We start from the raw sequence: 11826 nt of genomic DNA, 5'->3' as shown, positions 1-11826 counted from the left end.
GCCGTCAGCACTCCCAATGACAACGCCCGTAAAGTATAACGTCGTATCTGACAACAGCGTCATATATACATGCGTCATTATTGAACAAAGGAATTTTTGTACAAAATTTTTGTAACATTTTTCATCGAACTTTTCCCCTAAGCCTTTAACCCGTCACTGTCGCTACACATTAGGGTAACCCTGTGCCTGCTATCTCGCTAATGGCTACGGCCTTTAGTTTAGATCGGCGGAATGATAGCTTTCACTGGAAATACTGAAATCAATCGGTTGAGTAAAAAAACGGTAATGAATAGGTTGCTTTTCACGAAAGCTGTATGTTTGTTCGGAAATTGGTCGATCAAGTCTCAGACTCTTGCCAAATTATACTTACCTGATATAATGACTAAATTTAAAAATACATACTAACTGGACTAACATTCGACACTAGAATTGATCCAGTACCGCAAACATATTTTAAAATTTTGTAAATTTTTAATATTTACATCCCTCTATAATAGGTATCAAAAAAGGTTTACAGCTTTGTGAATAAATAAAAATAATATCACGAGGCGTATAAAAAGATATAAATATAAATGAATACAGGTGTATAAATAGAAAGTTAGATTGGGTCGAATAGATGGCAAGCGTGCGCAAGGAAAAGCACCCACAAGATGGTCTGATGTTGTGAAGAGGGTGGTTGGCGGCAACATGCAGTGCGTGACCCATATGGCCTATGATCGCACACTGTGGAGACGTTGCATATGGTCACGATCCTCAGCAATGAGGGACCGAGGAAGAAGAAGATAAAGTATGTTTCTATTTCAATATTGGGGCGCAAAAAATTAGAGCATTTCATTTTATTTGTAACCGTAAGACAAATTACCGTGATATTAACTAAAGCAAGTACAAATCCTATACTATAATTACTATAACTTAATCTGAATCCTGGCAATAGGGAGTCAGAACGTCGTTAATCGATAATGCTCTTAGAGTATTAATTATCATATTTCCATACAAAATCATGTTTCCAATTATTTCTATTTCCAGCACTTCGTTGCATAATAAGTAAGAAATGGATGTAAATTGCCGAGCGGTTGCAGAATTAAGTTTCGATTAGCTGACGATTAAAATGTAATTCGCAGAAAAGAAACTTTAATTTTCATACAAACGTAGTTCTCATTTATCTCCCTGGATATACACACTATTGTAAATATTTCGACACAATGCGACACAGTACAGTTGACGTCAAAGATATAATTTCACTTTTGCACCTTACTCCTTTGTAGGCGAAAAATGTAAACATATATTTGACGTCGACTGTACCTATGTCAACTACAGTAATGCCCTTTCGTATGTTTGCTCACGTCACGTTTTCCTTAGAACGGCACATATTAAAAACAAGTACAACGCTTCTCATAAACACTTAAAAGCGTAACTCAGCGATTCTCCACGCACTCAAACATCACAACACAAAAAGTCACATCTACATCGATATTAAAAGTCACATACGTCGTTGTTGTTTTGAAACGGTACCATCGTTCGCACTGTTCATTGATATATAGTAAGTCTTATTCCCAAGGCATAAGGTTCAGAGATGGTTAGTATAGTCAGTAGCGGTACAGTCAGCGGACAAAGGCGGTATCAGACGGGTGTAATTTTTCATCACATTACCAGAGCCGTGCGCGGGGCGATAAACCTCGCCCCCCGTACCACGGTATCGGTGGAAATGTTCGATAGAAAAAACTGTTTTTTCTACAACACAGTTTTTTTAACGAGTAAAATAATACACTACTATAATATAGCTAATAACAGGTACGAGATTTCTAGAAACTACTCGTCTACTGTAGGTACCTACTTTATTTTTTAGGATTAGAAAATCAGCGGTCGCAATTGACAAAATTTATTTATTTAAACATGTCCGTTTTGACACTGAAAGATCATATTATCCATATCAAATCCAGATTAAATTCATAACATGTTATGACACACAGGATAAGACTATCGTTAGTCTAAGCTCGTGACCTCAATATGAAATAAAAAAACATACAACCGAACCTCCTCCTTTTGAGATTTGGCAGTTGTTAAAAAAGGAGATTGACGCCTCCCACAGCTCGATTCAGATATAACAACTTGTTACGGTTTGGACTGGTTTTGATACGACCTTGAAGATCGCTCACGCCGATTGGTGCATGCGAAATGAAGTGAAAGTCGTGCGTGAGGTGCGCGCCGATCACCAAGACCATCGTCAATGTCATATCAAAACCATGACAAGTTGTGATATTTGAATCGAGCCCCCGGATAGTATACATACAAACATTTTGCAGGACATTTAGCCATTTAACTATCAGGTCTTATAAAATGACCCTTTGCTCTCTTCCTGCCAAGATTTCTTGATGTAAGGCACTGGTCCCACCGCGAGCTAGTAAGCTATGAGCTATCGGCTATAAACACGAACAAAAGATAAGCACTCCCGTGTAATAGTTACTCGCCCAGCGGTGAGCTATAAATATCGCCGTGTCTCTTTTAAATATTTACACGGGAGTGCTTATCTTTTGTTCGTGTTTATAGCCGATAGCTCATAGCTTACTAACTCGCGGTGGGACCAGTGCCTATCTGCTAGGTGTCGCTTTTGGATTTGACCTAAAATAATATATATTGAATAAGAATAATATTTATTTGAATTAACCTTATATTCGTTTATTTCAATTGTAACTAATATGCCAGCATGGAGCTGACCTGATGATGCAGTCTGAAGGTAGCCAAAGGAATTCCTCGATGGCAGAAGACCAAACACAACAAGTTTAGGCTCATTAGAAAGGTCTCGGGAAGTACACTTGATACTTACTTATCACAATGAGTATGCAAATGTGTGTCACTTATTGACCTTAAGGGGCTCCCCCACGCCAATGACCTTCGATCTGAATCCCTTAGTTTTCTAATGTTTTTTGTAGCTTATCATATTAAGAGCAACGGGTTTAAGCAATATAGTATCCCATATTTACTTTAAAGTTAATTGTCTTCGAGATATTTGGCATCAAAGTTGAACAATTTTAGGCTAAAAAATCTGGTTTTCTAGTCATAACTTTTGTGTTAATTAGTTTAAAATTAAAACCTTGGACACGATTTTCGAGACTTCGAAGACGAACCCAAATATGTAGATTTCGTACATGTAAGATCCTTCACTGCAAACTAGATACGAAAAAAGTGTTTTTTTAGACAATGTTTAAAAAATTCATAAAAAAATAAGTATTCATTTTTTTCAAAATCCGGTGGATAAAATCGGAGATAAAAGATTGAAGAACCGATAACCGTTTGTCTTATAATTCTATCTGTAGTTCAAAAAAAGGAGATACGATTCGAAACTTGTCAAAAATCGATGAAATCCTCGGGTAGCCCCTTAACTTGAAGTTGTTTAACAGACCGATGTATGTAGTATGTACATACATCTAAAGTTTAGCAAATTCTGTATAAAATAATAAGTATCGTTTTTATTTCATAGACAAATCACTGCTTAAGTGCACTGTTATAACAAACAAAAAATATAACGGAACAATCTTACACAAACCAAGCGATATAAAGAAACAAACAAATAAAAAAAGGCAAACCCGCGCGTCACGCATGTACCTAACTATGTACTTTTCTTTCCAGTGGTATCGTGGTAGCGGGGCGCAGGTCCCTTGCGGATTAATGGTCTGCGGAGCGGACCCTTCACGAAGTTCGCGCGCCAACCGGCAGATGGCGCCTCGAGGTATACATCTGAAAAAAATTATGTACAAACAAACCGTTTTTTTCACGTGGCTACAAAATAACGCTCATGTCCTAAGAGAAATAACCTTCGATCTACTGACAACTAAAGAAGTATTATAGATCACAAAACACAGCAAAAGTCAGTATTTGTATGCGTTGTGTCTATAAGATTACTTTAGATGTGGGTGTATGTGTTTATGGTTGGGTAGGCAGTTTATAAATGGTTTATTTCTAACAAAAAAACTTGAGCTAGTATGAGTTTAAGTTAGAATTAAATAGTTTTATCCAAACATTTTAATTTTTTGTTAAATAAAAATCCAAAGAAATAGAAACAGAAATAACAGTCAAACCAGCGCGTCACCCATATACTTTTCCTTCCAGTGGTATCGTGGTAGCGGGGCGCGGGTCCCTTGCGGATTAATGGTCTGCGGAGAGGACCCTTCACGAAGTTCGCGCGCCGGCCGACAGGTGGCGCCTCGAGGTACATCTCTGAAAAAATGCAGATTAATAACTTAAGATGCGCGCCAATCGAAAGTACGTTTTCACGTTTTCCCATTTGATATCGGATATCATGAAAATAGTACATTTCGATGCTAGTGCGGAAGGTATGTCATTACTTCACGAGTACCAAGACTCGGGACGAGTGAAGAATGACATTTCCGCACGTGTATCGAACGACGTTTTTTAATACAGTTGCGAAAAAATAAGAAAAACATTGTTAATCGTACACTAAACAAAAGTGGTAACAGTGACAGCTCGGTTAGACGTCGTCTTTAAGTATATTATATCTATGGGCGTTTGGCAGCTATTCCGTTCCATTCAGTCAACTTATTAAGAACGGAATTTTCAATATTGAATATTAAAAAATAAACTTGTTATAATGATGAAGAGGTAAGTAATTAAATATGAAATATGTAATATTTTTCGTATTCTTACATTAACGGTAGGTTTTTATGCTGATTACGACGTTTAAAGGAAACTAATATTAACACTCATCAATAAGTAGTCGTGAATTGGAACAAGTATAAATTTAAAAAAATTGGAAAAGTAAAAAGCACTAGTTCGAGATAACCAACTTTCCGCACGCTAAACAGCTACGTAAAGTAGCACTTTTTGAGCAACTGTATTAAAAATAGTTATTTGTTTTACAAGGGGGCAAAGTTGTTGTTTAACCGCTCGTGCTAATATTGATACCCGAGCAAGCGAAAGATTCCAAATTTGAACCACGAGCGTAGCGAGTGGTTCGAGAAATGGAATCATGAGCGTTGCGAGGGTTTCAAAGCACGAGGGTTTAACAAAATTTGTCCCCGAGTGAAACACAAAATTTTTCACCACACCAACCCGAAGCAAATATTAAATGTAAAATATTAAACAACTTCAAACCAAATCAAATCCAAATGAATGTTATTAAATATTTATCAACCGAAATCATCATTTAAAAGTCAATTCAACCAGCAAACATAAGAAAACAACTCAAAATTTGCATTTGATTACTTTGCCTCACATGTGAATAAAATGCAACTTTGCTATTCGTTTTTGAAGTGCAAAGTAAGCCTTTCCGAGCTGGTGTGGTGAAAAAAATATTTCTATATTGACGCTTGAGGGAACAAGTAAAGTTGGTATTTTGCTGTATTTTCATGGGGTGTGTTTAAAAGATTATTTTAGATTAGGAAATGAATTGATATGGGTTGTTTTCTTTTATATTTTTTAATTATTTTATTAAATAAAATAAAATTATTTCAGACGAGGAGGTACGTCCTTTGGGGGAAAATTAAAAATAGTTCATCTCTAACTAGATTACGTGAATTCATAAATCTGGATTGATTTTTTAAACAATTTTTTATTATTTATTAAATAAATAAATGGAGATGTCGTGGTCAGATCTCTGAAATCTCAGAATTGATCATCATGATGTGGCAATAATTTCATGAACCTATCGGTTGGCCACACCCACAGACAAAACATCCTCCAGACTTAGCATAGTCGCGCTACCCCCTCTGCCACGCATACGGTAATTTTACTCCATGTTCGAGTCGAAAGCATCAATCAGCCGTATTCGAACAATGAGATACGTCAAATCTAGATATTGAAACGATATGGATATGTCAGTGTCAAACAAGTGTCAAAAGTGACGTATTTGTTTGAAGAAAAATCAATTTTGACACTTGTTTCACACTGACATATCTAATCCATATCTTTTCTAGATCTATTAACTGACGTATCTTAAAGTTGGAATCGGGCCGTTTGTGTGACGTCTGTGTCTTTGAACGGACCAATCACGGCACGGGACTTCGCTTACCTCGTCCCGCGCACCCCCGCATTTTTGGCATCATCGGTTGCATGAAATAATTGCTCTAAACTCGGTCTAGAGGATTCCTAGTCTATGGCCACACCTAACCTAACCATATACTTAATAAAGTGATCATTCTATTAAATTGAATTTCATGAAATAAACCAAAATCTATAGGATCAGGCCACGACAGAGGCATCATACATTTAATATTTTTTCCTTCATTAATTTTAATAGAACAGGCCTAAGTTAATTCAGCACAGCTAACGACCCGTCCTTGAAACAAAACATTTCGTCCCTAAAAAAGGGTGAAAAAACAGAAGGTTAAAAGTTGTCCTTATTTGAATTTTCATTAAAACTTTCCCCGTCACGAACAAAGAACATTTATATTAAAAAAGTCTGGCCGCGGCCAGATAAATATCTCTAGTCCGGGCCTGGCCAACTTCTGACATAGACTAACAACGTTCAGACAGCGACCTTCGAACTAGCAATGTGCCAAAGAGAATTTTCAAAAATTGTGAATGGCCCATGAATAGTTACTAGGATTTTTTTTGCACGTTTATTGCCAAATCTTCTTACAGTTAGTTTCGATTTCTATCACGCTTAGAAAAGACGCCAATGAGTGACGTAAACATTAAATAAAATAGTCACCAACATTGAGTAATAATCCCTAATCCGAACGGGAACTTTCTAAGTGGAAACTTTAATGAAAGAGAATTTTTAATGAAAGTTTCGAGATATTCTCGGAAATTTTGAGAATCTTTTGTTTTTATTCTACAACTTGCACATTGCAACTTCTAATCCCCTCCTTCGTTTATACCTACTGATTTTTATTTTGTTGTCAAATGTTTTTTTTTTGTTATAAATCGATAGAATTTGGTGGACAGAATGTTTCCTATTCTGTAGGTACATTGTACATTACAAGTGCAATTTCGCAGTATGGTTTCTGTAACTCAACGAAAAATGTATACCTACATTGCATTGCTGCCATAGAGGCTGAACTTGCCAGGGTATAAGGACTATTGAAATTTGATGGAATCTACAATGAACTAGGTTACCTATTGGGTGAAAGAGATGGACTAAATTGGGCTATGGAATAAAAAAAAAACCCGCCTGAAACGTCTAAAATTAAAGTATTGGGCCCCATAAATTCCACCACCCCTCCCCGCACAGACTCTTTATGCAATTTTATTTCCGGCAGACGGTGACTTTATTATTATATATTAAATAGTATCTTAAATATCACCATAGGCATGCCTAGCAATCAATATATTGTCCAGTCTGTTGAACGTTACATCCCATCTCATTACCGCTTCCGAGCCGCAAGAGCCCAACCCAACTTCGTTGGACCCAGTGTGGTAACTTATAGCAGAGTGACTGCCGAACGCGGCAGCGGAGGAGGCAGCGGAAGCGGAGGAGATAGTGGAAGCGGAGGAGACAGCGGTAACCGGGTAGCGCTTAGCCACACTTAGTACAAATTTAGTTAGGAGCGCGACCGGTCAACTGACTGGACTGTTATGGTATAAAAAGATGTAGGGTACAACTCAATAGAGCTGCTCTAATCGTAGCATTTTGCAAGTAAAATTACACCTATGGCACAGATTATATAATAGTTCTTACGAACCTATGGGCCCGATTCAGACCTATATATATAAATGCAAGTGTCCTGACTGACTGACTGACTGACTGACTGACTGATTCATCAACGCAGAGCCGAAACTACAAAAGCCAGAAAGTTGAAATTTGCACACCAGATTGCATTTATAAAGTGTACAAGAGATAAGAAGCGATTTTGAGAAATTCAACCCCTAAGGGGGTTAAAAAGGGGATGAAAGTTTGTATGGGGTTAAAGTTTTCTTTTAAGCTAGGAATTTAAAACTTCGTAAAAAGATATGTCATTAAAATACAAGAAAACTAATTTCAGCGTTTTTGAAAATTCATCCCCTAAGGTGGTGAAAAAGGGGTTGAAAATTTGTATGGAAATCAAAAATTTTTTCGAGTGGTGGACTTGAATCTTTGTATTTAGGGATATTATTAGAAGACAGGAAAAGTAATTTCAGCGTTTTGTAAAATTCATCCCCTAACAGGGTTAAAAAGGGGTTGAAAATTTTAATCCATTACAAATGCTTTGAAACTTCTTAGAAAGGCATAATAGCCGATTACAAAAAAAGTGATTGCAACGTTTTTGGAAATTAAACCCCTAAGGGGGTTAAAAAGGGGATGAAAGTTCGTCTTCGGGTGCAAATTTTATTTTAAGCTAGGAACTTGAAACTTTGTAAAAATATATCAAATACAAATACAAGAAAACTAATTTCAGCGTTTTAAAAAATTCATCCCCCAAGGTGGTGAAAAAGGGGTTGAAAGTTTGTATGGATATCAAAATTTTTTTCGAGCGCGGGACTTGAGTCTTTGTATTTGGGGATATTATTAGAAGACAATAAAAGTAATTTCAGCGTTTTGTAAAATTCATCTCCTAACAGGGTTAAAAAGGGGATGAAAGTTTGTATGAGGTTGAAGTTTTCTTTTGAGCTAGGAATTTGAAACTTCGTTAAAAGATATATTATTAAATTACAAGAAAACTAATTTCAGCGTTCTTGAAAATTCATCCCCTAAGGTGGTGAGAAAAGGGGTTGAAAGATTGTATGGATATCAAAATTTTTTTCGAGCGCGGGACTTGAATCTTTGTATTTGGGGATATTGTTAGAAGGCAATAAAAGTAATTTCAGCGTTTTGTAAAATTCATCCCCTAACAGGGTTAAAAAGGAGTTGAAAATTTTAATCCATTACTAATGCTTTGAAAATTCTTAGGAAGGCATAATAGCCGATTACAAAACAAAGTGATTGCAACGTTCTTGGAATTTCAACCCCTAAGGAGGTTAAAAAGGGGATGAAAGTTCGTCTTCAGGTGCAAATTTTATTTGAAGCTAGGAACTTGAAACTTTGTAAAAAGGTATTAAATTAAAATAAATTCATCCCCTATGGTGGTGAAAACGGGGTTGAAAGTTTGTATGGATATCATACATTTTTTCGAGCGCGGGATTTGAATCTTTGTATTTGGGGATATTATTAGAAGACAATAAAAGTGATTTCAGCGATTTGTAAAATTCATCCCCTAACAGGGTTAAAATGGGGTTCAAAGTTTGAATCCATTACAAATGCTTTGAAACTTCTTAGACAGACATAATAGCTGATTACAAAAAAAAGTAAGTAATTGCAACGTTTTAGGAAATTCTACCCCTAAGGGGGTTAAAAAGGGGGTGAAAGTTCGTCTTGGGGTGTAAATTTAATTTTAAGCTAGGAACTTGAACTTTTTGCAAAAAAAGGTATTAAAATAAAAAACATGAAAACTAATTCAAGCATTTTTGAAAAATATACCTCAAGGTGGTGAGAAAGAGGTTGAAAGTTTGTATGGAGATCAGATATTTTGTGAGTGCGGAACTTTAATCTTTGTATAAGGGCATAGATACCTAATATGAGAATACAAGAAAAGTAATTTCAGCAACCAACATCAAAATCCACTTGAAATAAAACTTCATACAACTTGCTAAAAAAGAAAAGTACTTAATTTCAACATTGCTTGGATATGAAAATTATAGGTACTAAAGGTGTAAAATGTTGAAGATAAGATTCCACGCGGACGAAGTCGCGGGCAACAGCTAGTTTTGAAATAGTTTTCCCGCCGGTTGAGAATACGTTTGTGCTATATCCATTTGTGGCAAAATCGTTTTTTAATAATTCCTAAACTAACAAAAAATAAGCTATAATTGACAGTAATCGGTTATTGAAAAAAACTATTTTTCATAAATGTTGGCCATATCCGCATTTTGCTATAGGATAATTACACTCTTTTAACAGAAAATTTTCACAAAAGTGTGACATATCCAAAACGTTTGTGTCATATCATACATTGTACGTTTAACATTTACTCATCAAAAACGGATGTGGCAATACTAAAAATGCTTTTATTTTATGATTCCACTATATTTACAATATTTGTATGGTACTATAAATAGTAAACATATGTGCCTAAATTATGAATAAGTTCAATATTTCCTAAATAAAAAACTTTTCGAAAAAAAATCTTTTTTGCTTCTTTTCGCTCTCCTGCAAACCAATGTAAGTGGCGTATGGCACAAACGTATTCTCACCCGACGATCTATTAGATATCTTTTAGACATCACCAAGATACGATAACGATATTGTTTAAGACCTAACCTGTCAAATTTGACATTTGCGCGATTCTGGAGAATATCTATTCTTGAACGATTTCCACAGGATATGACAGAGATCCAATTCACATCTAATAGATAACTTACTCTATCTAACGTAAAAGTGACATTGGTGGCCCGAATTGCGCTGCAAAAGAGATCTAGTTGATATCTAAACTATAACGTATCTAGAATATGGATCTAGTACGTGTCGTCTCTTGTGAATACCTTGAAGTTCGAATACGGCAGAATGTGTATTGTGTGCTCTTTTTAAACGCTTCATAATGCAGTGTCTGTGCGCAAAACCCATATGTAACCTAACTTTGTATTTCATACACTCTACTTCTTCACTTCTACTTACTGTCAGTGCGTGGAGTTAGCAAAAATAGCACGCTAGCAAAAATCGCTATCGCTTGTCAATGTCAATGTCTCCCTCAAATGTGTCTCCTGACCACGTAACTCCTTGTTACGAGAAAATGTGCTTCAGCTCTTTCTGTTATATGAAGTGAGAAAGAAACGAAACTAATGGCGTGTCGTGACTATAGTCTGTATCTTTAGGTATTTTAATAAAAGTAAACAAAAAAATCGTACATTTTCGGGTAGTTATAACATTTATTGGTTAACCGACCAAATACAATACCGCCTGGATCTGTCACTGAATGATCTGACTTTAATGCTATGACTATAATGTTTTCGGATCCAATTGAGGGTAGATTTTGTTTACTTTTATTTAAATACCTAAAGATACAGACTATACCTAGAGATATAGACATGACATGACCCATCACTATCACTACACCTTATAAAACAAAGTCCCCGCCGCGTCCGCGATAAACTCAAAAACTTTTGAACGGATTTTCATGCAGTTGTTACCTATCAATAGAGTGATTCTTGACGAATCTTGACGAACAAGGAAGCGTGAACGATTTTACCGCAGCTGAGAATCGGAACTTTTGTACAAATTGTACAATTACTAAATGAGCGTTTTACCCGCCGCGTTCTAACCGCCCGTTAGCCTAGCCCACAAGGAAGCGTGAACAATTTTACCGCAGCTGACGGCCCTATTCTAACTTTAACACTAGAGATCATCCAGAGATGAATAAGATACGATATCGAGAAGATATAGTCATCTGTAAGTTAGATATGTCAAATTTAACGTTTCCGCGATTCTGGAGGTCCTCTTGAACGATTTCGACAAGTTATGACTTAGATATCCAAGTCACATCTAGTCGATATCTAATGTAAATCTAGTTGATCTCTATATCGTCTCTAGATCTTGTGATTATCTCGTTTCCCGAATACGCGTGTGAGAATCGGAACTTTTGTACAAATTGTACAATCCCAGATGAGCGTTTTACCCGCCGCGTTCTAACCGCCCGTTAGCCTAGCCCACAAGGAAGCGTGAACAAATTTACCATAGCTGAGGATCGGAACTTTTGCACAATTACTGCGCGCCGCAGCCTGGAGCTTTGCCGCTGGAGCGTCGGCAAAACAAGCTAATATGATATACTTACTTAATAATTATTTTGCACTTGCATTTTTGGATTGCTACGTGGATGCTGATACGCAATAATGTGTCAACCCACATTCATTTTGCAATAA

This window comes from Cydia fagiglandana, chromosome 18 (assembly GCF_963556715.1).
Source record: "Cydia fagiglandana chromosome 18, ilCydFagi1.1, whole genome shotgun sequence".
In the NCBI taxonomy this organism is placed as follows: Eukaryota; Metazoa; Arthropoda; class Insecta; order Lepidoptera; family Tortricidae; genus Cydia; species Cydia fagiglandana.
Note: the sequence above shows the minus strand (reverse complement) of the source record.